This window comes from Oncorhynchus nerka, linkage group LG10 (genome assembly GCF_034236695.1).
Source record: "Oncorhynchus nerka isolate Pitt River linkage group LG10, Oner_Uvic_2.0, whole genome shotgun sequence".
In the NCBI taxonomy this organism is placed as follows: domain Eukaryota; kingdom Metazoa; phylum Chordata; class Actinopteri; order Salmoniformes; family Salmonidae; genus Oncorhynchus; species Oncorhynchus nerka.
Window position 1 is genome coordinate 40186732 of NC_088405.1, and position 24665 is coordinate 40211396.

The 24665-nt window shown below is 43.2% G+C and overlaps 1 protein-coding gene and 1 pseudogene across 1 annotated transcript in view; both read left to right on the forward strand.

The window, feature by feature from the left end:
• The window catches only part of LOC115135302 (sorbin and SH3 domain-containing protein 1-like), a 73672-nt gene that overhangs the window by 4293 nt on the left and 44714 nt on the right, over window positions 1–24665 (forward strand). The window contains 1 exon segment of the mRNA XM_029669843.2: window positions 22856–22898. The gene's annotated coding sequence lies outside the window, so the exon portion shown is untranslated.
• On the forward strand, window positions 8003–12064 carry LOC115135303 (E3 ubiquitin-protein ligase TRIM35-like; annotated as a pseudogene).

The following is a 24665-nucleotide window of genomic DNA, read 5'->3' on the forward strand; positions in this document are numbered from 1 at the left end:
CAGAGCGAGTGATGTCACCAATTGAAATGCTACTAGCGCGCACAGCTAACTAGCTAGCCATTTCACACCAGTTACATATAGTACTGTCGTGATGAAGCTGAGTGCCTGCTTATCCAAGTGAAAGATAAAGCTATCATTCTTGGAGCTGCCAGATAATAGGCTATCAGTGCCCTTTAGTGCTTGTGTCACGGTAAGAGGATAGACAGACATGAGGTGGCACACTTAAAATCGGCAGATATTGAGACATTTTTAGAGACCTGCTTTTGTTACTTTTGTCTAAGTACTTGAAATGACTGGATTGTTGCATTGCTTTAAAATATATATATATATATATATTTTTAGATATGTGTAGCTACTGTATCCTATGACAAAAATAATCAAGTAGTCAGGTCACACAACCACTCAGGGAGTCATAACAGGTAGGACACTCAACAGTACGTAAGCCTGCATTTCATGTCTGAGTCAAAACACCACCCTGAAATAAGGGGAAACTTTCAACACTCTCTCAGGACATAACCTGAAAATTAATCGACGGACACATAAACATGTTAGGTTTCGCCATTGTCTAAGTCAGCAAGAATCCACCTTAGGTCGTGGCTTATCCTCTGTCGGTCTTCCAGTTACAGAATGATCGAATCTTATACTCTATGTCAGTCAAATGGCATCTGATCTATATCTATATTGTATGTTTTAAAAAAGAATAATCCCGGTTTCATATTTGTATTGTTTTGTACTTTTTACCAGGTGCCTAACAATAAGTATAATTGTTTATCCTCTCTCTGTCTGTGATTCTTGGTGTATTCTCTACCAAGAGATCTTGGAGGACAGCCTAGAGTCCTTGTGAGGCAAACGTATCGTCCTTGGTAAACTTTCAGCTCAGTGACATTCTTATTACACTGGCTCTAAAAGCTGAGCTGTCAGTTTGTGCTCAGACTGGCTCTCTAAAAATGTCCATATGAGACATTGTGTCCATGTGATGAGCCAGCGCCTTCCCCAGGACCTTCACACGTGCCAAGCCCACTCTATCCTCAGGCTCTGGTCATTGTCAATGCCCAATAACTGTCAGGGCTTTTCATGGCCATGCTAGCTAGCCGCAGCACCAACAACAACGACCCTCCATTCTCAGAAGCACTAACCTTTCATTAGCCAGGTCAACACACTGGGTGGATGTTTTTCCTCCCGTGAAAAGAGTGACACCTCACTTGTTTTTCACTTTATCTTGTAAGTACTTGTAGGATTATCAGAATACTCCAGTCCAGTAGGTATGTGTTGGCCATATTTTCCCTCTCGACAATTACTTATGGTCTTTCCTGAAACACTAGAAACCCAGAAAACTAGAATGTTTAAGAATTGCATGCATTTCCTTTTATATTGCAGTTGTTTAAAACTGCTAGCCCCTGAACATCCAATGGCTCTTGTGTGGAATGTGTAGAACCCTTGGGCTCACAGCCAGTATGGAAACTGTTCATGGAAGAGAGGGGTCCTCACAATTAGAGGACTAAGCTGTTTCTCTGGCCCGGGCCTTTTCGAGCCATGTTTGGAGATGTTTGGTGAGATCCATGCTCAGCACTGGACAGCTTCTTTCCTCTCTGCCATTTGTTGAGAAAGAAAAAGTCAAACTATATTGCATAACAGCTCCCGCTATTTTTCTCTGGAGTAAACCAGACCTAGTGGTGAGAGCTATTTTATATATGAACACAGCTCACTTGAAGTCTCAGAATTAGAGTAGGGATCCCTGGCTGTGTGAGGTTTATCATAGTTCAGCTATTTTTTTTAAGCAAGCAGAGAGCAGTTCTCGAACATGTGGAGCATAAGGGATTGCTACAGCTCACAACCGCTGTTCTCATTCACTGGCAGTGACACTGAGTTACATGAGTTGAAATTAGACCATTTTACTGAAAGAATATACACTTAGGGAAATGTTTTCCACCATACCAGTATCACATTCCTCTCATTTGTCTTTTTCTTTGGCTTTCTTTGTTTTTATTGGATAGTGTTTACATCTCTTCTCATGCTTCTGAGATAGACAGTTGGAAGCTGGAGGAAAAAAAAAAAAATCTCTCAACCATGCAGGTTTGCAGTTCCACGAAGACCATAATTACATTTCAGTATGTCATTGTTATGCATACATGTTGTTAATGAACATAGTGAAATGAATTGACTGACCAATGTACGTTATCAACACAGTAAGAGAGCTTGTGAGTCAAGCCCCAGGGTTGTCCTGTAGCTAATTCCAGACATCTTGTAATGTCCAGTCTATTCTGCATGGACTGGGTTTGGATGGGGGGGGGGGGGGGGGGGTTGATATGATCTGCTGCAGTTGTTGAGTGGGTGCCACATTCCCAGGAGGCATGTGGTGACAAGTCCATCTGGGCACGCCTTGTGCTGAAAGCAACCAGAACCCCAGACTCCCTTGTTGGTCTGAGGGTGAAGGGCCCAGTCCATATCACTTCACCCAGTTAGTCTCAGAAGTCAGAAGACTGAGGAGAAAGAGATCAAATAGAGGATCTGTCTAGAGTCGTAGGCTTGTTGACTATCTGAGAGAGCTTCCTACTCCAGGCTTGTTGATCTGGTTTACAAAGAATCTTGTAAGTAAAGTGTGATCTATAATGTGATGTATAGAGGGAATTTAGTGTCTAATGGGAAGTGAATTAGAGGATGTGTTCTTCCTGTATGTATACATATTACATTCACAGTAAAATGTCCGCCACAAGCAAGTTGTGTTGGACTCCTCAAATATTACACATGAGTTTGTGACATCTGTCAAGCCTCAGAACAAACAACTTGCTCTGGCATTGATGTGATCCTTGATTTTGAAGCTGTGCTGAAGGGAAGGCTACATTGCTGTAGCCATCTGTGTTGTGGAGCCTCAGCTGATGCATATCTACAATGAATATGCATTTCTCTGTTAGTCCTGAATCACACATTAAGGGAGAGTGAGCTTTCTTTAAAAAAAAATGGTACACTTACAGTTGAAGTCAGAAGTTTACATACACTTCGGTAGGAGTCATTACACTCATTTTTCAACCACTCCACAAATGTCTTATTAACCCATTTGGGATGGGGGGCAGTATTTTCACATTTGGATGAAAAGCGTGCCCAGAGTAAACTGCCTGCTACTCAGGCCAAGTTGCTAATATCTGCATATTATTAGTATATTTGGATAGAAACCACTCTGAAGTTTCTAAAACTGTTTGAATAATGTTTGTGAGTAGAACAGAACTCATATGGCAGGCGAAAACCTGAGAAAAATCCAACCAGGAAGTGGGAAATCTGAGGTTTGTAGTTTTTCCACTCATTGCCTATCGAATATACAGTGTCTATGGGGTGATATTGCCCTTCCTAAGGCTTCCACTAGATGTCAACAGTCTTTAGAACCTTGTTTGATGCTTCTACTGTGAAGGAGGGGGGAATGGGAGCTGAATGAGTCAGAGGTCTGCAGGAGTGGCATGAGCTGGTCACACGCACTCATGTGAGAGATAGCTCTGTTCCATTACATTTCTACAGACAAAGGAATTCTCCGGTTGGAACACTATTGAAGATTTATACCTTCAAACTCAGTGGCTTTTTGCTTGACATCATGAGAAAATCAAAAGAAATCAGCCAAGACCTCAATCCTATAGAACATTTGTGGGCCGAACTGAAAAAGCGTGTACGAGCAAGGAGGCCTATAAACCTGACTCAGTTATACCAGCTCTGTCAGGAGGAATGGGCCAAAATTCACCCAACTTATTGTGGGAAGCTTGTGGAAGGCTACCCAAAACGTTTGACCCAAGTTAAACAATTTAAAGGCAATGCTACCAAAAACAAATTGAGTGTATGTCAAATTTTGACCCACTGGGAATGTGATGAAAGAAATAAAAGCGGAAAGAAATAATTCTCTCTTGTTATTCTGACATTTCACATTCTTAAAATAATGTGGTGATCCTAACTGACTTAAGACAGGGAATTTTTACTAGGATTAAATGTCAGGAAGTGTAGAAAACAGAGTTTAAATGTACAGTTGAAGTCAGAAGTATACATACACTTCGGTTGTAGTCATTAAGACTCGTTTTTCAACCACTCCACAAATTTCTTGTTAACAAACTATAGTTTTGGCAAGTCGGTTAGGACATCTACACATGACAGCTACGCATGACACATTTTTTCAACAATTGTTTGCAGATGGATTATTTCACTTATAATTCACTGTATCACAATTCCATCGGGTCAGAAGTTTACATACACTAAGTTGACTGCCTTTAAACAGCTCGGAAAATTCAAAAAAACTTATGTAATGGATTTAGAAGCTTCTGATAGGCTAATTGACATCATTTGAGTCTATTGGAGTTGTACCTGTGGATGTATTTCAAGGCCTACTTTCAAACTCAGTGCCTCTTTGCTTGACATCATGGGAAAATCAAAAGAAATCAGCCAAGACCTCAGAAAAAAATTGTAGACCTCCACAAGTCTGGTTCATCCTTGGGAGCAATTTCCAAACACCTGAAGGTACCACATTTATCTGTACGCAAGTATAAACACCTTGGGACCACGTAGCCGTCATACTGCTCAGGAAGGAGACACGTTCTGTCTCCTAGAGATGAACGTACTTTGCTGCGAAAAGTGCAACTCAATCTCAGAACAACAGCAAAGGACCATGTGAAGATGCTGGAGGAAACAGGTACAAAGTATCTATATCCACAGTAAAACAAGTCCTATATCGAGATAACCTGGAAGGCCGCTCAGCAAGGAAGCAGCCACTGCTCCAAAAACTGCCATAAAAAAGCCAGACTACGGTTTGCAACTACACATGGGGACAAAGATCGTACTTTTTGGAGAAATGTCCTCTGGTCTGATGAAACGAAAATAGAACTGCCATAATGACCATCGTTATGTTTAGAGGAAAAAGGGGGAGGCTTGCAAGCCAAAGAACACCATCCCAACCAGGAAGCACGGGGGTGGCAGCGTCATGTTGTGGGGTTCCTTTGCTGCAGGAGAGACTGGTGCACTTCACAAAATAGATGTCATCATGAGGAGGAATGTATGGATATATTGAAGCAACATCTCAAGACATCAGTCAGGAGTTAAAGCTTGGTCGCAAATGCGTCTTTCAAAAGGACAATGACCCCAAGCATACTTCCAAAGTTGTGACAAAATGGCTTAAGGACAACAAAGTCAAGGTATTGGAGTGGCCATCACAAAGCCCTGACCTCAATCCTATAGAAAATTTGTGGGCAGAACTGAAAAAGCACTTGCGAGGAAGGAGGCCTACAAACCTGACTCAGTTACACCAGCTCTGTCAGGGGGATTGGGCCAAAATTCACCCAACTTATTGTGGGAAGCTTGTGGAAGGCTACCCAATACTTTTATTTTGAAGGCAAACCGCAAATTCCACTATTGTGCCTAATCCTTATTGTGGCTAGCCTCACAACCCATAACCTGGTCCGGCCGAGCCTCACTAGCCAGATGAAGCTAGCTGGCTGCTTATAACGTTAGATTTGGGCAACAGGGTTAAGTTGCTGACTAGCTATTTATTTTCATGAACTGAAGTTCAATTTCAATAGGCGAATAACAAGTGGCAACCTAGCTAATACTATTTCACAAGGATTCCTAAATCATTGCTAAGAATAATGAAAATGACTGCAGGTTCTACTGGTCATTGTTTTCAGGCTGGTTATATTGGTGCTATCTAGGTACCAAGCTAAAGCTAGCTACCCCAGAAGTTGCAGTCGAACAAACAATGCTTTATTACCAACGCGGTATTGTAAACACATAGTTCGTTGCCGGTGTTTGCTTGTTTGTAGACTTTTTTGTACAGCTTTGACAGTGCTACTCTATCTTCTTTGACATACAAAGACCCAAACGGTGTTCCATAGTATGTATGTCGTGAAGCTAATAGCATTGACGCTATTACTTTGTAAATCCGGTAGGGCAGCATCTGAAAAATAGCGCACTTGGTAGTGTGTATCGGTGCTCGACCAGTCGGTGAACGCCAACATCACCCACCACAGAGAGCGGTTGATTGTCAAGGGCAATGAATGCAATTATCTTGGCTTTAATGGATTTCGCCTTTGAGTTGGCCTGCTGAAATCTTCTTACTCTTTCAAATGACTGCTCGACTTGTTGACTGCTTCATCCACACAGCAGACATTGTGGGCTAGGTTAGGAATGCTGTGTTGCATGTGTAGCGTGAAATGTTACATTATGTCATGTACCTACGTTATATAGGTATGCACAGTAGCTTTGACATCGGTTTTTAACATCGGCGTTAAACTAGACATCGGGCCGATACCGATGTTGTCATTTTTAGCTAATATCGGCCGATTCTGATATATCGTGCATCTCTACTAAACAGTCCACGAATTGCACTATAACTGTGACAAACGGTGCCCACAAACAGTTAGGGCCTACATAAAGCTGTCCCAACAGCACCACCAAGTCAGAACAGGCGGCTAAATTATGAGGGGAAAATAGACCAAATTATTAGGTTGCGGCACAGGGATGTAACCCAGACAAAAGAACGAGGTTAAACCTCCAATAAATACACGGGATGAGACCCGTAATAAGAAGTGCACAACAATGCACGGGACAGGACCCGTAATTACGAGTACACAATACATGCCGCACGAAAGCCGAAACAACAAAGCACAGGTACTCACAAGACCAATGGACATGGGAAGAATAACCAACCCTAAACTGAGACAGTGGGAATGGCCCGTCCGACGCCGTCGCAACTTCGGCAGCTGCAACTGGCCTGTCCTACGATGACGCGACTTCGGTAGCTGCAACTGGCCCTGACCGGCCTGCACCGCGTCCCTGTGGTTGTCCCCGAGGCCGGTGTCGTTCAGCTGCCAGTGCAGCGGGTCAGGAAGTGGATTCTGTCATGGATTCCCCCAGTCCTGCTGTTCATTCCATGCACCAGTTTTGGAGGTCTATGTCACCGGACTGTAGGCGTCACTGAACTGTCTCATTACACACACCTGATTCCAATTCCCCTGATTAGTAATTGTATATGTGCCCTCTGTTCACCACTGTCTTGTCTGTTATTGTTCCCATGGTCTTTGTTGTTTCGGCTTTCGTGCTGCGTGTAATATGTACTCATTATTACGGGTCTCGTCCCATGTATTTATTAAAGGTTTTACCTCGCTCTTTTGTTTGGGTTACATCCCTGTGTTTTTGTATACGTGTTTGTTTTGGGCTTCGTCCCCGTGCCTTTCATGGCATGTTGTATTTTTGGGTGGAGTATTAAAAACTCCCTATTACGTATTCCTGCACCTGTCTCCAATCATTTATACAAGGTGACAGCAGCTCTTTGTGGACTTTGTGTGATAAAACAAAGGTGTGGTTGAATTTATTCTGCCTCTGTGTCTTCTTATTGTCTCGACCTTTAGGCCAATGTTTCACGTCGCAAGGCATATGAATTAACAGGTTAAAGCGCAAACAACGCCATTATCAATCACAACACAGGTTGTAATGTGGCTTTTTGGGGGGGGGACTTGGCTTCCCCAGTGATTTCTACCCATGCACTGCTATTGATCAAAGCTAGATCAATGTCTGCAAGATCACATAATGATAGTATTGTACATAACAAAACAAAATATTATAGTATAACGTTACTGTAAGACAAAAAACACCTAATTTTAGGATGATTGTGCGCTACCAAAACTCAACAAGTTTTTAAGTTGTATTAGTCCGATGTACGTGATGCACATGGTATACACTGTCCAACAAAATGTGTACTGTACTTGCAGGTTCCTGCTTGACAATGCAACAGTAAGAAATAAAATATCATACAAAGTAAATGGCTCAGTAGAACAGAATAAACATGTTAGCAGTATAATATAGGAAGGCACAATTTATAGTCCAATTTTTACCAATGTATTGGGGAAGGAGGGGTTTAGTCTGGTAGCAGCAGTTGTGTGTGTGTGTGTGTGTGTGTGTGTGTGTGTGTGTGTGTGTGTGTGTGTGTGTGTGTGTGTGTGTGTGTGTGTGTGTGTGTGTGTGTGTGTGTGTGTGTGTGTGAGTGCATGTGTTCTAAGTCACAGAGAGTAAATGCAGGTCATCAGTCCAGATCAAGTGTTCAGCAGTCTGATGACTTGTACATAGAAACTGTCTCGGAGCCTGTTGGTATCAGACCTAATATCAACATCTTGTGGCTGGGGTGTGTGGGGTTCTTGACGATGCTGCGGGCCTTCCTAAGGCACCGTTTTTGAGTAGATTTACTGGGCCACCACCCGCTGGAGGGCCTTGCGGTCATGGACGGAGAAATTCAGTGTGCTCCACTAGGCAAAATATATGCTTTGATTGAAACAAAACAGGTATGCTACAGTTTGTTAACACCATCTGCAAAGAAATGTATATAATTCAAAACACTGTACTTTCGAAACCCTGTACATAACTCAAGATTTAAAATGCACGTTCCCATGAATCTGCCTATTTATTGACACAATACAACATATCACACTCAACCAACAAACAAAAAAAACACGACATTTAAACACGATGACACAACATTGTTCGATCTCATCCTGGGGCCCGTTTTCCCAAAAGCATCTTAAGGCTAAAATGCTTAAGGTCATCATTCTGAACCATTGAGACTTAAGATGCTTTAAGGAAACCGGGCCCTGGTCAAAATAGATTTCAGACACAAAAGGTCCATTTCTATACTCTTCCTTGTTTTCTTTGTCGGTCACAATTTCATCCCCCCCCAAAAAACAATGTTGCCCAAATGAGAGGGCTGCAAGGACATATAAAAAACAACAAACAAATAAATAGGTAAACAGCAATAATATCATTAGTGATAGAGTAATGGAAAATTAAATGCCAGCAGTTCAATTTCAAATTATGTACATGATTACTGTACATATTGATTGGTATCTATAAACAGAATTGGTATTAATTACGTAATATAAATGACATATTTTCCCCGTTTTTAATCACTTCAAGACTCAAACTAAGTACTGTGATGTTTTTGTCTCGTGTGCGATTCAAATGCTCAGAAACGCATAGACTATATACACAAAAGTATGTGGACAACCCTTCAAATTAGTGGATTTGGCTATTTCATTCACAGCCGTTGACAGTTGTATAAAAAATAAAAAAAAATGAGCACACAATCATTCAATCCTCATAGACAAATATTGGCATTAGATTGGCCGGTACTGAAGAGCTCAGTGACTTTCAACGTAGCACCGTCATAGGATGCCACTTTTCCAACAAGTCACTTCATCAAATTTCAGCCCTGCTAGAGCTGCCCCGGTCAACTAACTGCTGTTATTGTGAAGTGGAAACATCTAGGAGCAACAACGGCTCAGCCGTGAAGGCCACACAAGCTCACAGAACGGGACCGCTGTGTGCTGCCATGTGTAGCGCATAAAAAAAATCTCTGTACTCGGTTGCAACACTCACTACCAAGTTCCAAACTGCCTCAAGAAGCAACTTCAGCACAATAACTGTTAGTCTAGAGCTTCATGAAATGAGTTTCCATGGCCAAGCAGGTGGAAGAATGTTACATATGCCTCTAGGAAGAGGCACAACACCTTGCTACAACTCAACTACCCGTGGAGTGAAAGAGGTATGGGACTGTAGGTGCGAGTAAGGATGACAAAGGCAGAGAGTGGTACCGTATGGGGAAAAGGGGCTGGACAGAACCAAAGCAAAGAATATCAAAGCCCCCCTCTCCTACCTTACCTGCCTACCCACTACTTACTTAACTTAGCACCACCCAGTGCGCTAACCAAAATACAGGGGGTGGTCCACTCAGGTCTTAACTAGTGTGCATAGACAGTGAATACTACGAGTTATGTATGCCCGCAGGCCTCTTGCCTAAACACTATCTAGGTGCCTTCCCTTTCCCCCCTGGGAACAAATGAAACAGAATAATACAAATGTAATTAAACAATTTCAAGAATCAAAACACAGTTCTATTGACACACAAATGCCTCAAATCAGCAGTTACAAAAATATTTAACAAAACCTGTCTCTGAGCAAAAACCAACATAGGACATATGTCCATCGCTCTCCTAACAACAACCAACACAGGCGCTCACCCTCATCTCTCTTCTCTCAGCAATCATCTGTCTTCTGAGCAATGGAACACTGGCTTATATAGCTACAGAAGGAGTTGGTAATTGAAGACAGCTGTTCCTGACGAGAGGGTGGGGTCAGTTCCAATTAGCAATGGCCGACCAATCAGCTACCCACAGCGTCTGCCAAGCCTGTCTGAAGGAATTCTGGAAACAGAAGGGATCTCGAGAATGTCCAATGTGCCGGAAAAGATTGTCAATGGATAACCCCCCATGTAACCTAACTTTAAAGAACCTGTAAAGATGCCTACTTACAGGAGAAAGGTCAGAGATATTCAGCAGGGCCAGATGTGCATTGCAGTCTGCACAGTGAGAAACTCAAACTGTTCTGTCTGGATGATAAGCAGTCCATTTGTGTAGTGTGCATGACTGCATCCCCATAGATGAAGCCGCACTGGATCATAAGGAGGAAGTTAAGACGGCACTGAAGCCCCTAAAGGATATGCTGGAGGTCTTAAATGAAGTTAAACTGACCTGTGATCAAACAGCAGAGCACATTAAGACACAGGCCCAGCACACAGAGAAGCAGATTAAGAAGGAGTTTGGGAAGCTTCACCAGTTTCTACAGGATGAAGAGGAAGCCAGGATTGCTGCACTGAGGAAGGAAGAGAAGCAAAAGAGTCAGACGATGACAAAAAAGATGGAAGAGATGAACAGGGAGATATCATCACTTTCGGACACAATCAGAGCCATAGAGAAAGAGCTGGGAGCCGACGATATCTCATTCCTGCAGAACTTCAAGGCCACAGTCAAAAAAGCAAAGTGCACCCTGTCAAATCCGGAGAAGGTTTCAGGATCACTGATCCACGTGGCAAAGTACCTAGGCAACCTGCAGTCTGGGAGTCTGGGAGAAGATGCAGGAAATAGTTCAATACACTCCTGTGATTCTGGACCCCAACACTGCCCATCCGCATCTCATCCTGTCCGAGGATCTGATGAGTGTGACATACACCAAAGACACACGACAGCTTCCTGATAACCCAGAGAGGTATGATGACCTCTTTGTGGTCCTGGGCTCTAAGGGCTTCAACTCGGGGACACATAGTTGGGACATTGAGGTTGGAGGAAATAAAGCCTGGGCTCTGGGTGTAGCTTTAGAGTCTGTCCAGAGGAAGCAAACGATTGGCTTTAGACATGGGTCCTCTGGTGTGCAGTGTAAAGATGGGGAATATATTACCCATTCCTTATCGGACGAATGTACTCCATCCACTCCTCTCAAAGTGAGAAAGCCCCAGAGAATCAGAATGCAGCTGAACTGGAAAAAGGGAGAGCTTTCAGTTGTTGACCCAGTTGATAACACAGAACTTCACAGATTCACACATCCTTTCAAAGAGAGAGTTTTTCCATACATGTCTACTTTACGTTTTAATCCTCTGAGGATCTTGCCAGGGAAGGTCTCTATATCAATTGGTTCCGCCTCTGTCTAAACCAGGTGTTAACACGCTGTAAATGAGTCAGTAAAATATAATCTTATTCGGTAATGGACAGCACTTATAGCTACTTAAGTCTTTGTGAATACAGACCTTGATATTATAGTTTTTTCTACATGAGTGTGTTTAAAAAAAAAAAGGGGGGGACATGGGTTCATGGTAGGCCTGTCAAATCATTGAATTTTAAAGCGAAAGCATCAAGTATCATTATCCCATGGGGAAATGTGGGACTTAAGAATGCTATAGCATCCAGAGACCCAATAGCTGAAGAAATACGAACAACATCATGATTTACCTCCGGTAAGGGTGGGGTCCTGCTTGTGTAAATATGTTGTACTTTTGCCGTTATCGGTGGGGATTTACATTAGCTGTGTGTTATAGGACATACATTGTAGATTTGACATCATGACATTGTGACAGTGTGAGGCATTGTTCAAGCCTAATTGACCTATTCACAGTAATACCTATGGTATGCTGGTATTAATATTACCTTTAATAGTTTTTTATTCATTATTTACTTCTTATATATATAACAAATCTGTCCATACTTTGTTTAGCACCTGATGTTTGTGTCCCAATAAACAGTGACTTCCTAAAGAATTTAAATAATAAACAGAGCTCTGTGTTTTCATTCTCTTACAAGAGGCAGCAAGAGTTGGCAATGGTTTTTAAGAGATTTATGTTGATGGGAAATATAGAGATTATTGAGTGATCAGTGGCAACCCGTCATTCAGGGCAGATGGGGCACAGCTTTTAAGCTGTTTTGCATGTTATTTTGACATTAATACATGTCACATATCAGTTTGCAAACAATGTAAAAAAAATTAAAAATAATAATAATTGCTTATTTGAGTAACGCAACTCCAAAACACAGGTGTTTCAGCCTAGCTCAGTACTTTCTGTGTTGATGGGGTAGCCAGCAGAAAATACAGAGTAAGGGCTGGGTAATGTTCTCTAGTTGCACCGTAATTGGGTGATGTTCTCTAGTTGCGCCGTGATTGGCTCAGTGTTCTGTCACTCATAGGGACCTGACGTCACCGCCAAATCTAAGGGTAGAGCAAAAAGATTCAAGCCCCTTGGGTGCTGACATGGAGTTACATTAGAAGTGCCCATTCAAGAAAGCTTAAGGTCATTGGCCACAGATAAAATGACGTCAAATCACATTATAATGTGCTTCAGAAAGTATTCAGACCCCTTGACTCTTTCCACATTTTGTTATGTTACAACCTTATTCTAAAATGGATTAAAGTAAAACAAATCCTCAACAATTTTCAAACAATACTCCATAATGACGAAGCAAAAACTGTTTTTATTTTTTATTTTTGGACAATTTATAAAAAATTAAAAGCAGAAATACTTTAAGTATTCAGGCCCTTTGATAAGAGACTCGAAATGGAGCATCCTGTGTCCATTGATCATCCTTGAGATGTTTGTACAATTTTATTGGAGTCCACCTCTGGTAAATTCAATTGATTGGTCATGATTTGGAAAGTTACACTTTTTATTTATTGAATTTTTATTTAACCAGGCAAGTCAGTTAAGAGCAAATTCTTATTTACAATGACGGCCTACACCGGCCAAACCCTATCCAGGACGACGCTGGGCCAATTGTGCTCTGCCCTATGGGACTCCCGATCATGGCCGGTTGTGATAAGCCCGGGATCGAACCAGGGTCTGTAGTGACACCTTTAGCACTGTGATAGAGTGCCTTAGACCGCTGCACCACTCGGGAGCCCAACGGGAGCCCACATATCTAAGGAATTGTCTGTAGAGCTCCGAGACATGTTTGCGTCAATCTGGGGAAGGGTACCAAAAATAATTCTGCAGCAATGAAGATCCCCAAGAACACAGTTGCCTCCAAACGACCACCCCTCATCACTGTCAAACACTCCCTAAAACACTTCAGCAAGCAGGCCTTTCTAACCGACCTGGCCCGGGTATCCTGGAAGGATATCGACCTCATCCCGTCAGTAGAGGATGCCTGGTTATTCTTTAAAAGTGCTTTCCTCACCATCTTAAATAAGCATGCCCCATTCAAAAAAATGTAGAACCAGGAACAGATATAGCCCCTGGTTCACTCCAGACCTGACTGCCTTTGACCAGCACAAAAACATCCTGTGGCGCATTGCATTAGCATCGAATAGCCCCCGCGATATGCAACCTTTCAGGGAAGTTAGGAACCAATCTACACAGGCAGTTAGGAAAGCTAAGACTAGCTCTTTCAAGCAGAAATTTGCATCCTGTAGCACAAACTTAAAATGTTCTGAGACACTGTAAAGTCCATGGCGAATAAGAGCACCTCCTCCCAGCTGCACACTGCACTGAGGCTAGGAAACACTGTCACCATCGATAAATCCATGATAATTGAGTTTGAATAAGCATTTTTCCACAGCTGGCCATGCTTTCCACCTGGCTACCCCTACCCCGGTCAACAGCCCTGCACCCCCCACAGCAACTCACCCAAGCCTCCCCATTTCTCCTTCACCCAAATCCAGATGATGTTCTGAAAGAGCTGCAAAATCTGGACCCCTACAAATCAGCCGGGCTAGACAATCTGGACCCACTCTTTCTAAAATTATTTGCCGAAATTGTTGCAACCCCTGTTACTAGCCTGTTCAACCTCTCGTTCGTATCGTCTGAGATCCCCAAAGATTGGAAAGCTGCCGCGGTCATCCCCCTCTACAAAGGGGGAGACACTCTAGACCCAAACTGCTACAGACCTATATCTATCTATCTACCCTGCCTTTCTAAGGTCTTCGGAAGCCAAGTTAACAAACAGATCACCGACCATTTCAAATCCCACCGTACCTTCTCCGCTATGCAATCTGGCTTCCGAGCTGGTCATGGGTGCACCTCAACCACGCTCAAGGTCCTAAACGATATCATAACTGCCATCGATAAGAGACATTACTGTGCAGCCGTATTCATCGACTTGGCCAAGGCTTTCGACTGACAATCACCACATTCTTAATTGGCAGACTCAACAGCATTGGTTTCTCAAATGACTGCCTCGCCTGGTTCACCAACTTCTTCTCTGATAAAGTTCAGTGTGTCAAATCGGAGAGCCTGTTGTCCGGACCTCTGGCAGTTTCTATGGGGGTGCCACAGGGTTCAATTCTTGGGCCGACTCTCTTCTCTGTATATATCAACGATGTCGCTCTTGCTGCTGGTGATTCTCTGATCCACCTCTATGCAGATTGTGTATACTTCTGGCCCTTCTTTGGACACTGTGCTAACTAATCTCCAGACGAGCTTCAATGCCATACAACTCTCCTTCCGTGGCCTCCAACTGCTCTTAAATGCAAGTAAAACTAAATGCATGCTCTTCAACCGATCTCTGCCCACACCTGCCCGCCGTCCAGCATCACTACTCTGGACGGTTCTGACCTAGAATATGTGGACCACTACCTAGGTGTCTGGTTAGACTGTAAACTCTCCTTCCAGACCCACATTAAGCATCTCCAATCCAAAATTAAATCTAGAATCGGCTTCCTATTTCGCAACAAAGCATCTTTCACTCATGCTGCCAAACATACCCTGGTAAAACTGACTATCCTACCGATCCTATTTTGTAGCTTTCCTACAAAATAGCCTCCAACACTCTACTCCACAAATTGGATGCAGTCTATCATAGTGCCATCCGTTTTGTCACCAAAGCACCATATACTACACACCACTACAACCTATACGCTCTGGTTGGCTGGCCCTCGCTTCATACTCGTCGCCAAACCCACTGGCTTCAAGTCATCTACAAGTCTTTGCTAGGTAAAGCCCTGCCTTAACTCAGTTCACTGGTCACCATAGCAGCACCCACCCGCAGCATGCGCTCCAGCAGGTATATTTCACTGGTCACCCCAAAAGCCAATTCCTCTTTTGGCCGCCTTTCCTTCCAGTTGTTTGCTGCCAATGACTGGAACGAACTGCAAAAATCGCTGAAGCTGGAGACTCTTATCTTCCTCACTAACTTCAAGCACCAGCTGTCAGAGAAGCTCACAGATCATTGCACCTGTACATAGCCCATCTGTAAATAGCCTACCCAACTACCTTATCCCCATACTGTATTTATTTATTTTGCTCCTTTGCACCCCAGTATCTCTACTTGCACATTAATCTTCTGCACATCACTCCAGTGTTTAATTACTATATTGTAATTACCTCGCCACTATGGCCTATTTTATTGCCCTTACCTCCCTTATCTTACCTCATTTGCACACACTGTATATATATATTTTTTCTACTGTATTATTGACTGTATGTTTGTTGATTCCATGTGTAACTCTGTGTTGTTGTATGTGTTGAACTGCTTTGCTTTATCTTGGCCAGGTCGCAGTTGTAAATGAGAACTTGTTCTCAACTAACCTACCTGGTTAAATGAAGGTTAAATAAAAATAAATGTAAAAAAATCTTAAATGGAAGAAGTTTGGAACCACCAAGACTTCCTAGAGCTGGTCGCCTTGCCAAACTGAGCAATTTGAGGAGAAGGACCTTGGTCAGGAAGGTGACCAAGAACCCGATTTTCACTCTGACAGAGCTCTAGAGTTCCTCTGTGGAGATGGGAGAACCTTAAAGAAAGGACAACCACCTCTGCAGCACTCCACCAATCAGGACTTTATGGTAGAGTGGCCAGACAGAAGCCAATCCTCAGTAAAATGCACATGACAGCCCGCTTGGCATTTGACAAAAGGCACTTAAAAGACCCTCAGACCATGAGAAACAAGATTCTCTGGTCTGATGAAACCAAGATGGAACTCTTTGTCCTGAATGCCAAGCATCACGTCTGGAGGAAACCTGGTACCATCCCTACGTTGAAGAATGTTGGTGGCAGCATCATGCTGTGGAGATGTTTTTCAGCGGCAGGGACTGAAAAAAATTGAAATTCCTGCACACAGGTTACCTCTGCTAGTTTATTGTCAACATTTCAGTCTGAGACTTTCTGAAAGACCTGAGTGTTGGCAGGGTTCATCATAATTTATTTTTAGAAGAATTGTCCATGCACTGACCCTGTCATTCATTGTCTGTTGTCAGGTTTCAGCTTCTGTCTCTCTTCCGACCCAATCCCTCCCCATGTTTAGCTAATGAATGACCAATGACCAGAGGCCACTGAGAGGCGGGAAACAGTTGCCAGGCAGCCACCTCATGGCCTCATAAGTTTATGACCAACAGCAGCCCTCTCATTAGATATCTGAGAGCAGAGCACTATAAAGTATATAATCATCCAAACAGAATGCCAAAATGAATTTGGTTATGAATGTGGGTTTTGAGTTTCTCAATTTAGCACAGTATTTTCTTTTCTTTTTTTTCACCTTTATTTAACCAGGTAAGCTAGTTGAGAACAAGTTCTCATTTACAACTGCGACCTGGCCAAGATAAAGCAAAGCAGTGCGACACAAACAACAACACAGAGTTACACATGGAATAAACAAGCGTACATTCAATAACGCAATAGAAAAAGAAAGTATATATACAGTGTGTGCAAATGGCGTAAGGAGGTAGGCAATAACTAGGCCATAGTAGTGAAGTAATTACAATTTGGCAGGTTAACACTGGCGTGATAAATGAGCAAATGATGATGATGTGCAAGCAGAAATAGTGATGTGCAAAAGAGCAGAAAGTAAATAAAAACAGTATGGGAATGAGGTAGGTAGATTGGGTGGGTTATTTATAGATGGACTATGTACAGCTGCAGCGATCGATTAGCTGCTCAGATAGCTGATGTTTAAAGTTAGTGAAGGAAATATAAGTCTCCAGCTTCAGCAAATTTTGCAATTCATTCCAGTCACTGGCAGCAGAGAACTGGAAGGAAAGGTGGTCGAAGGAGGTGTTGGCTTTGGGGATGACCAGTGAGGTATACCTGCTGGAGCGCGTGCTGCGAGTGGGTGTTGTTATCATGACCAGTGAGCTGAGATAAGGCGGAGCTTTACCTAGCATAGACTTATAGATGACCTGGAGCCAGAGGTTCTGGCGACTAACATGCAGCGAGGGCCAGCCGACTAGAGCATACAGGTCGCAGTGGTGGGTGGTATAAGGGTCTTTGGTAACAAAATGGATGGCACTGTGATAGACTGCATCCAGTTTGCTGAGTAGAGTATTGGAAGCTATTTTGTAGATGACATCGCCAAAGTCAAGGATCGGTAGGATAGTCATTTTTACTAGGGCAAGTTTGGAGGCGTGAGTGAAGGAGGCTTTGTTGCGGAATAGAAAGACGATTCTAGATTTGATTTTGGATTGGAGATGTTTAATATGAGTCTGGAAGGAGAGTTGACAGTCTAAACACATATTCTAGGTCGGAACCATCCAGGGTGGTGATGCTAGTCGGGCAGGCGGGTGCAGGCAGCGAACGGTTGAAAAGCATGCATTTGGTTTTACTAGCGTTTAAGAGCAGTTGGAGGCCACCGAAGGAGTGTTGTGTGGCATTGAAGCTCGTTTGGAGGTTAGTTAACACAGTGTCCAAAGAAGGGCCAGAAGTATACAGAATGGTGTCATCTGCATAGAGGTGGATCAGGGAATCACCCGCAGCAAGAGCAACATCATTGATATATACAGAAAAAAGAGTCGGCCCGAGAATTTAACCCTGTGGTACCCCCATAGAGACTGCCAGAGGTCCGGACAACAGGCCCTCCGATTTGACACACTGAACTCTGTCTGCAAAGTAGTTGGTGAACCAGGCGAGGCAGTCATCTGAGAAACCAAGGCTATTGAGTCTGCTGATAAGAATACGGTGATTGACAGAGTCGAAAGCCTTGGCCAGGTCGATGAAGACGGCTTCACAGTACTGTCTTTTATCGATGGAGGTTATGATATCGTTTAGTATCTCGAGCGTGGCTGAGGTGCACCCGTGACCGGCTCGGAAACCAGATTGCACAGCAGAGAAGGCACGGTGGGATTGGAAATGGTCAGTGATCTGTTTATTAACTAGGCTTTCGAAGACTTTAGAGAGCCAGGGCAGGGTGGATATAGGTCTATAGCAATTTGGGTCTAGAGTGCCCCTTTGAAGAGGGGGATGACCGCGGGAGCTTTCCAATCTTTATGGATCTCAGACGACACGAAAGAGAGGTTGAGCAGACTGGTAATAGGGGTTGCAACAATGGCGGCATAGTTTTAGAAAGAGAGGGTCCAGATTGTCTAGCCCAGCTGTTTTGTACAGGTCCAGGGTTTGCAGCTCTTTCAGAACATCTGCTATCTGTATTTGGGTGAAGGAGAAGCTGGGTAGGCTCAGGCAAGTAGCTGCGGGGGGCTGTTGGCCGGGGTTGGGGTAGCCAGGAGGATAGCATGGCCAGCCGTAGAGAAATAATTGTTGAAATTTTAGATTATCATGGATTTATTGGTGGTGACCGTGTTACCTAGCCTCAGTGCAGTGGGCAGCTGGGAGGAGGCGCTCTTGTTCGCCATGGACTTGACAGTGTCCCAGAACTTTTTGGAGTTAGAGCTACAGGATGCACATTTCTGTTTGAAAAAGCTAGCCTTTGCATTCGCGGGGACCATTCGATGCGATAGCAGTCTGCCACAGGATGTTTTTGTGTTGGTCAAGGGCAGTCAGGTCTAGAGTGAACCAAGGGCTATATCTGTTCTTGGTTCTACATTTTTTGAAAGGGGCATGCTTATTTAAGATGGTGAGGAAGTTACTTTTAAAGAACGACCAGGCATCCTCGACTGACGGGATGAGGTCGATATCCTTCCAGGATACCCGGGCCAGGTCGGTTAGAAAGGCCTGCTTGCTGAAGTGTTTTAGGGAGCGTTTGACAGTGATGAGGGGTGGTCGTTTGACCGCGGACCCATAGCGGATGCAGGCAATGAGGCAGTGGTCGCTGATATCCTGATTGAAAACAGCAGAGGTGTATTTGGAGGGCAAGTTGGTCAGGATAATATCAATGAGGGTGCCCATGTTTACAGATTTAGGATTGTACCTGGTGGGTTCCTTGATGATTTGTGAGAGATTCAGGGCATCTAGCCTAGATTGTAGGATTGCCGGGGTGTTAAGCATATCCCAGTTTAGGTCACCTAACAGAACAAATTCTGAAATTACTGTCCAGAAAATGATGTTCTGAAACAAACATATGCTTCATGTCAAATAGTCTTAGGGTGTTCAGACTGGTCACGAATTATCAAATGTAGTTCTTACAAATGACACTTTAGCTGACCTCTTGTGGACACTTGGGGTCAGGAAATTAGTCTGTTTATTGCACTACTGTATGAGGAAGAAATGTGCCTCAAAGACATGTAGATGTTTTACGATCTGGTTGTACCCTTGGGTTTTGTGAGAGAGAGAGAGAGAGAGAGAGAGAGAGAGAGAGAGAGCTACAGCCGGGCAATATAAATGGGAGTGTTCTGAGTGTCTCTTAAATCAGTCCTCAGGGTGATATACAATGGAGGACTCCCTGGAAGTGTTTCACTGCCTCTTTTATGTGGCCTTGGTGTTGTTCTGCATGCTCCAATGATGCAGCTCGGATCAGCATACTGTATGTCCTGTTCTCCTTTCTTTCAACCAGTCCTGGAGGACACATTTAGCTGTCGCACAAAGGACTCGTTTGATGTGTTCCCTTGCATTGAGTATCAATAGCAGCACTGTCTTCAGTGGTAGTACGCATCACTATAGTATTGTTTGTGTACTTAATCATACCACTGCCGACTAATGAGGTGGACACCCCTATGTGATGAACACATACCTTCCTTGACTGCTCGTTGTTCTGTGAGAATTGGATATGCAGTTTCACATGTGAAAATCTCACTTTCACATGTGGAATTGGAAGTACAGTGGGGCAAAAAAGTATTTAGTCAGCCACCAATTGTGCAAGTTCTCCCACTTAAAAAGATGAGAGAGGCCTGTAATTTTCAGCAGGTGGTACACTTCAACTATGACAGACAAAATGAGGGGGAAAAATCCAGAAAATCACATTGTAGGATTTTTAATGAATTTATTTGCAAATTATGGTGGAAAATAAGTATTTGGTCACCTACAAACAAGCTAGATTTCTGGCTCTCACAGACCTGTAACTTCTTCTTTAAGAGGCTCCTCTGTCCTCCACTCGTTACCTGTATTAATGGCACCTGTTTGAACTTGTTATCAGTATAAAAGACACCTGTCCACAACCTCAAACAGTCACACTCCAAACTCCACTATGGCCAAGACCAAAGAGCTGTCAAAGGACACCAGAAACAAAATTGTAGACCTGCACCAGGCTGGGAAGACTGAATCTGCAATAGGTAAACATCTTGGTTTGAAGAAATCAACTGTGGGAGCAATTATTAGGAAATGGAAGACATACAAGACCACTGATAATCTTCCTCGATCTGGGGCTCCACGCAAGATCTCACCCTGTGGGGTCAAAATGATCACAAGAATGGTGAGCAAAAATCCCAGAACCACACGGGGGGACCTAGTGAATGACCTGCAGAGAGCTGGGACCAAAGTAACAAAGCCTACCATCAGTAACACACTACGCCGCCAGGGACTCAAATCCTGCAGTTCCAGACGTGTCCCCCTGCTTAAGCCAGTACATGTCCAGGCCCGTCTGAAGTTTGCTAGAGAGCATTTGGATGATCCAGAAGACGATTGGGAGAATGTCATATGGTCAGATGAAACCAAAATATAACTTTTTGATAAAAACTCAACTTGTCGTGTTTGGAGGACAAAGAATGCTGAGTTGCATCCAAAGAACACCATACCTACTGTGAAGCATGGGGGTGGAAACATCATGCTTTGGGGCTGTTTTTCTGCAAAGGGACCAGGCCGACTGATCCGTGTAAAGGAAAGAATGAATGGGGCCATGTATCGTGAGATTGTGAGTGAAAACCTGCCTCCATCAGCAAGGGCATTGAAGATGAAACGTGGCTGGGTCATTCAGCATGAAAATGATCCCAAACACACCGCCCGGGTAACGAAGGAGTGGCTTTGTAAGAAGCATTTCAAGGTCCTGGAGTGGCCTAGCCAGTCCCAGATCTCAACCCCATAGAAAATCTTTGGAGGGAGTTGAAAGTCCGTGTTGCCCAGCAACAGTCCCAAAACATCACTGCTCTAGAGGAGATCTGCATGGAGGAATGGGCCAAAATACCAGCAACAGTGTGTGAAAACCTTGTGAAGACTTACAGAAAACGTTTGACCTACGTCATTGCCAACAAAGGGTATATAACAAAGTATTGAGAAAGTATTGAGATTGACCAAATACTTATTTTCCACCATTGCAAATAAATTCATTAAAAATCCTACAATGTGATTTTCTGGATTTTTTTTCTCATTTTGTCTGTCATAGTTGAAGTGTACCTATGATGGAAATTACAGGCCTCTCCCATCTTTTTAAGTGGGAGAACCGTCACAATTGGTGGCTGACTAAATACTTTTTTTGCCCCACTGTATATGTATAGCCTAAAAACATGGTTAAAACTATAATGGATGGTCAGTCCTTGCATCTATAGCGAATCGATGGATTTGAGAGTGGTTCTATCTCCAGCCCCATCCCTCAGCTTTTTACCGAAACTGTGGCTGGGAACACTTTCTTAATGTTTCAATTAAGGATTCTGGCTTTAAACACCTTTTAATAGAGTCATAGAGTTAATATATGGTACAATCCTCTAGTGAGTGAGTTACTTTTGTGCCATTAATGTCAAGCAAAACTTCTGAAGTGGAGAACAACATTCTTAGTATTGCAAACAAAAATAATGATATTGAAATCCAAAAGTATTGATAGCATAACAAAATGTTTTGAGGAAATATTTTTTTCTTTGTAAAAAATAGTTTTCAGTGATTTTTGTTTATGATAATGCAGTTTAATAAAAATGCTTCCCTCTTTCCTGCAATTTTCCCTATCTTTGGTTACGTTACCCGGGCCTTTGCTTTCTCTGCCTTTTTCATTTGCAAGTTTTGGCACATTCCTTCCAGCAACATAGCACCTTGCATTGCACTTCTGGTTTGCTTCTGAAGCTAAGCAGGGTCTGTCCTGATCGTTCCCTGAACGGGAGACCAGACGTAGCTGGAAGTGGTGAAAAATAAACGTGTTAAAAAATGTGCGTCTGACTCATGTGATAATTGTACATGTGAATTATATTTTATGCATCAGTACCAGCAGGACATATTGACCTAGAGTTCATCATGTTAAAGTGATTAATTAAAATAATTCAATAAGTATGATCACTTTCTCCATCCAATGTTTGCAAATGTTGTTTTTTTTCTTCATCTTCAAATGCATTAATGCTTGTTCCCAATGTACCCCAGCCTATTCCTGACAATAAACAAACTGCTGCTCAGACTTCCTGCTCTCTCATGACGGCCCTAAAAGAGCTGACCACTATGCTGTAAATTAATACATTCTGCTCAAATCTGCTTTGCTCTACAATAACTCTCTAACCTCTGGCTTTCTTTTGTTCCAGGGCTGTCCAACAGAGGGCAGTGTGAGATTTGACCAATCCCACAGTAAGTTTCATCCACTTCTTTTCCTCATACTGTATCTCTCATTATACCGCATAGCTCCGTTCTGCTTCCAGGAAGTGCATTGTAAGGATGAAGGAGGTCGAAATGGCAAGAATCAGGGCTGTCCAGCAGGTCTCCTATATGGAAGCAGGGCAAATGGTTGAAGGAGGGAGTGGAAATGAAGAAGAAATGGCAATGGATGCCCCGCAGCCTGCAGAAAATCTTGTTCACCCGTTAACAGATCCAGAAATACTATAGTGAAGAAGGTAGATTTGTTGCGTTTATTACGCAGGTGATACAGCACAGGCCGCCAAACAAACAAGAAGTCAAAGACAATGGATATAGTTGTGTATGTTTCTGGATCTCCAGGGCTTCGTAGCCGAAACATTACAGGGAATATTGTCTGAAGATGTTTTTCCCTTTCAGGCCACAGAGCCTGTAGGGATCTGAGTAGACATTTGAATCTTACTAAAGGAGTACAAATATATCATTATTATGTATTTATTTATTTGGGGGGTGAATAATATGAGTATGTTTTTTCACACTTTCCTTATTTTCTGCGTTGAAGTTACCCGGTTTTCACCGCGTACAGTAGGTGGCGCCATGCACCTCTAGCATGTGTTTGCGGACCGCCATTATACCATAGAAGGGAAGAATAAGCACAGCTCTGCTGTTGCAGAAGGCTCTAGTGATGTTTAGGGTATTTGATAACAATGCCTGTTCATTTCGTTGAGTGTAATTTTTAAAATTTCAACCAGGCAAGTTGGTTAAGAACAAATTCTTATTTACAATGACAGCCTACCCCGGCAAAACCCTAACGATGCTGGGCCAATAGTGCACCTTCCTATGGAACTCCCAACTCACAGCCGTTTGGGATACAGCCTGGAATCAAACCAGGGTCTGTGGTGACGCACTCTAGCACTGAGTTGCAGTGCCTTAGACCACTGTGCCACTCGGGAGCCCTCAATGATTAAGTTCATTTGTATCATTGCAGCAGCTTACTCATACAAGAAATAGGCCTATCAAATGTTACACCACTCCAACCATACATTCCAGTCAATCAGTCAAGCATTGAGAAACAAGCAAAAGCAGTGAACAGCAACAAAAGTGCTTATTTATGATGGAGGGCTGACATACAGTACAGGCTACATGTTAGCATGAGCAGAGTTTGTGATTGCATGTGTTTATGGCATTGACGGCTTCGGTGGAGAGGACACATAAAATACTGCATTCCCCCACTAGATTTCATCGCAATTCTGTACGTGATGTAGCTACATGGTTGATATTCCAGTGAAGTCATCGTCAACAACATCTGTTACTGTACACTTGTAGCTCTGTTCTCTGTCGTCAAAAGTACAGCGGCCTACTTACTGTCTTTTATGTTTCCAAAAGGTCCTCGTTGCAGCAGTGTGTCCCTATCTGTCACTATCATCTCCTTCCTGCAGTCTGTCTTCCAGCTCCACTTTCCTCACTGTGTCAACACTTCTCCTCGGTGTTCTCTGTCAACTCATGGGTGTTGTTTATGTCATCAGGATGTTGCGTATGTAGTAACATACAATGTTAAGTAGCAGAGTGTTCATCAGCTAAATGTCCTAAAATATGTTGTAAGAGGAAAAGACACAGGTGTACGTACTATAGCTCTATTTTGCTGACCACTCCTTGGTGAGGTTCACTTACACCCAGGGGATCAGTTGAAGTGTTAGCAAAAAGACCTCCGCCTTGTTTTGCCCCTTAATGCATTGAACACCCCTCCCTGCCAATGCAACTACC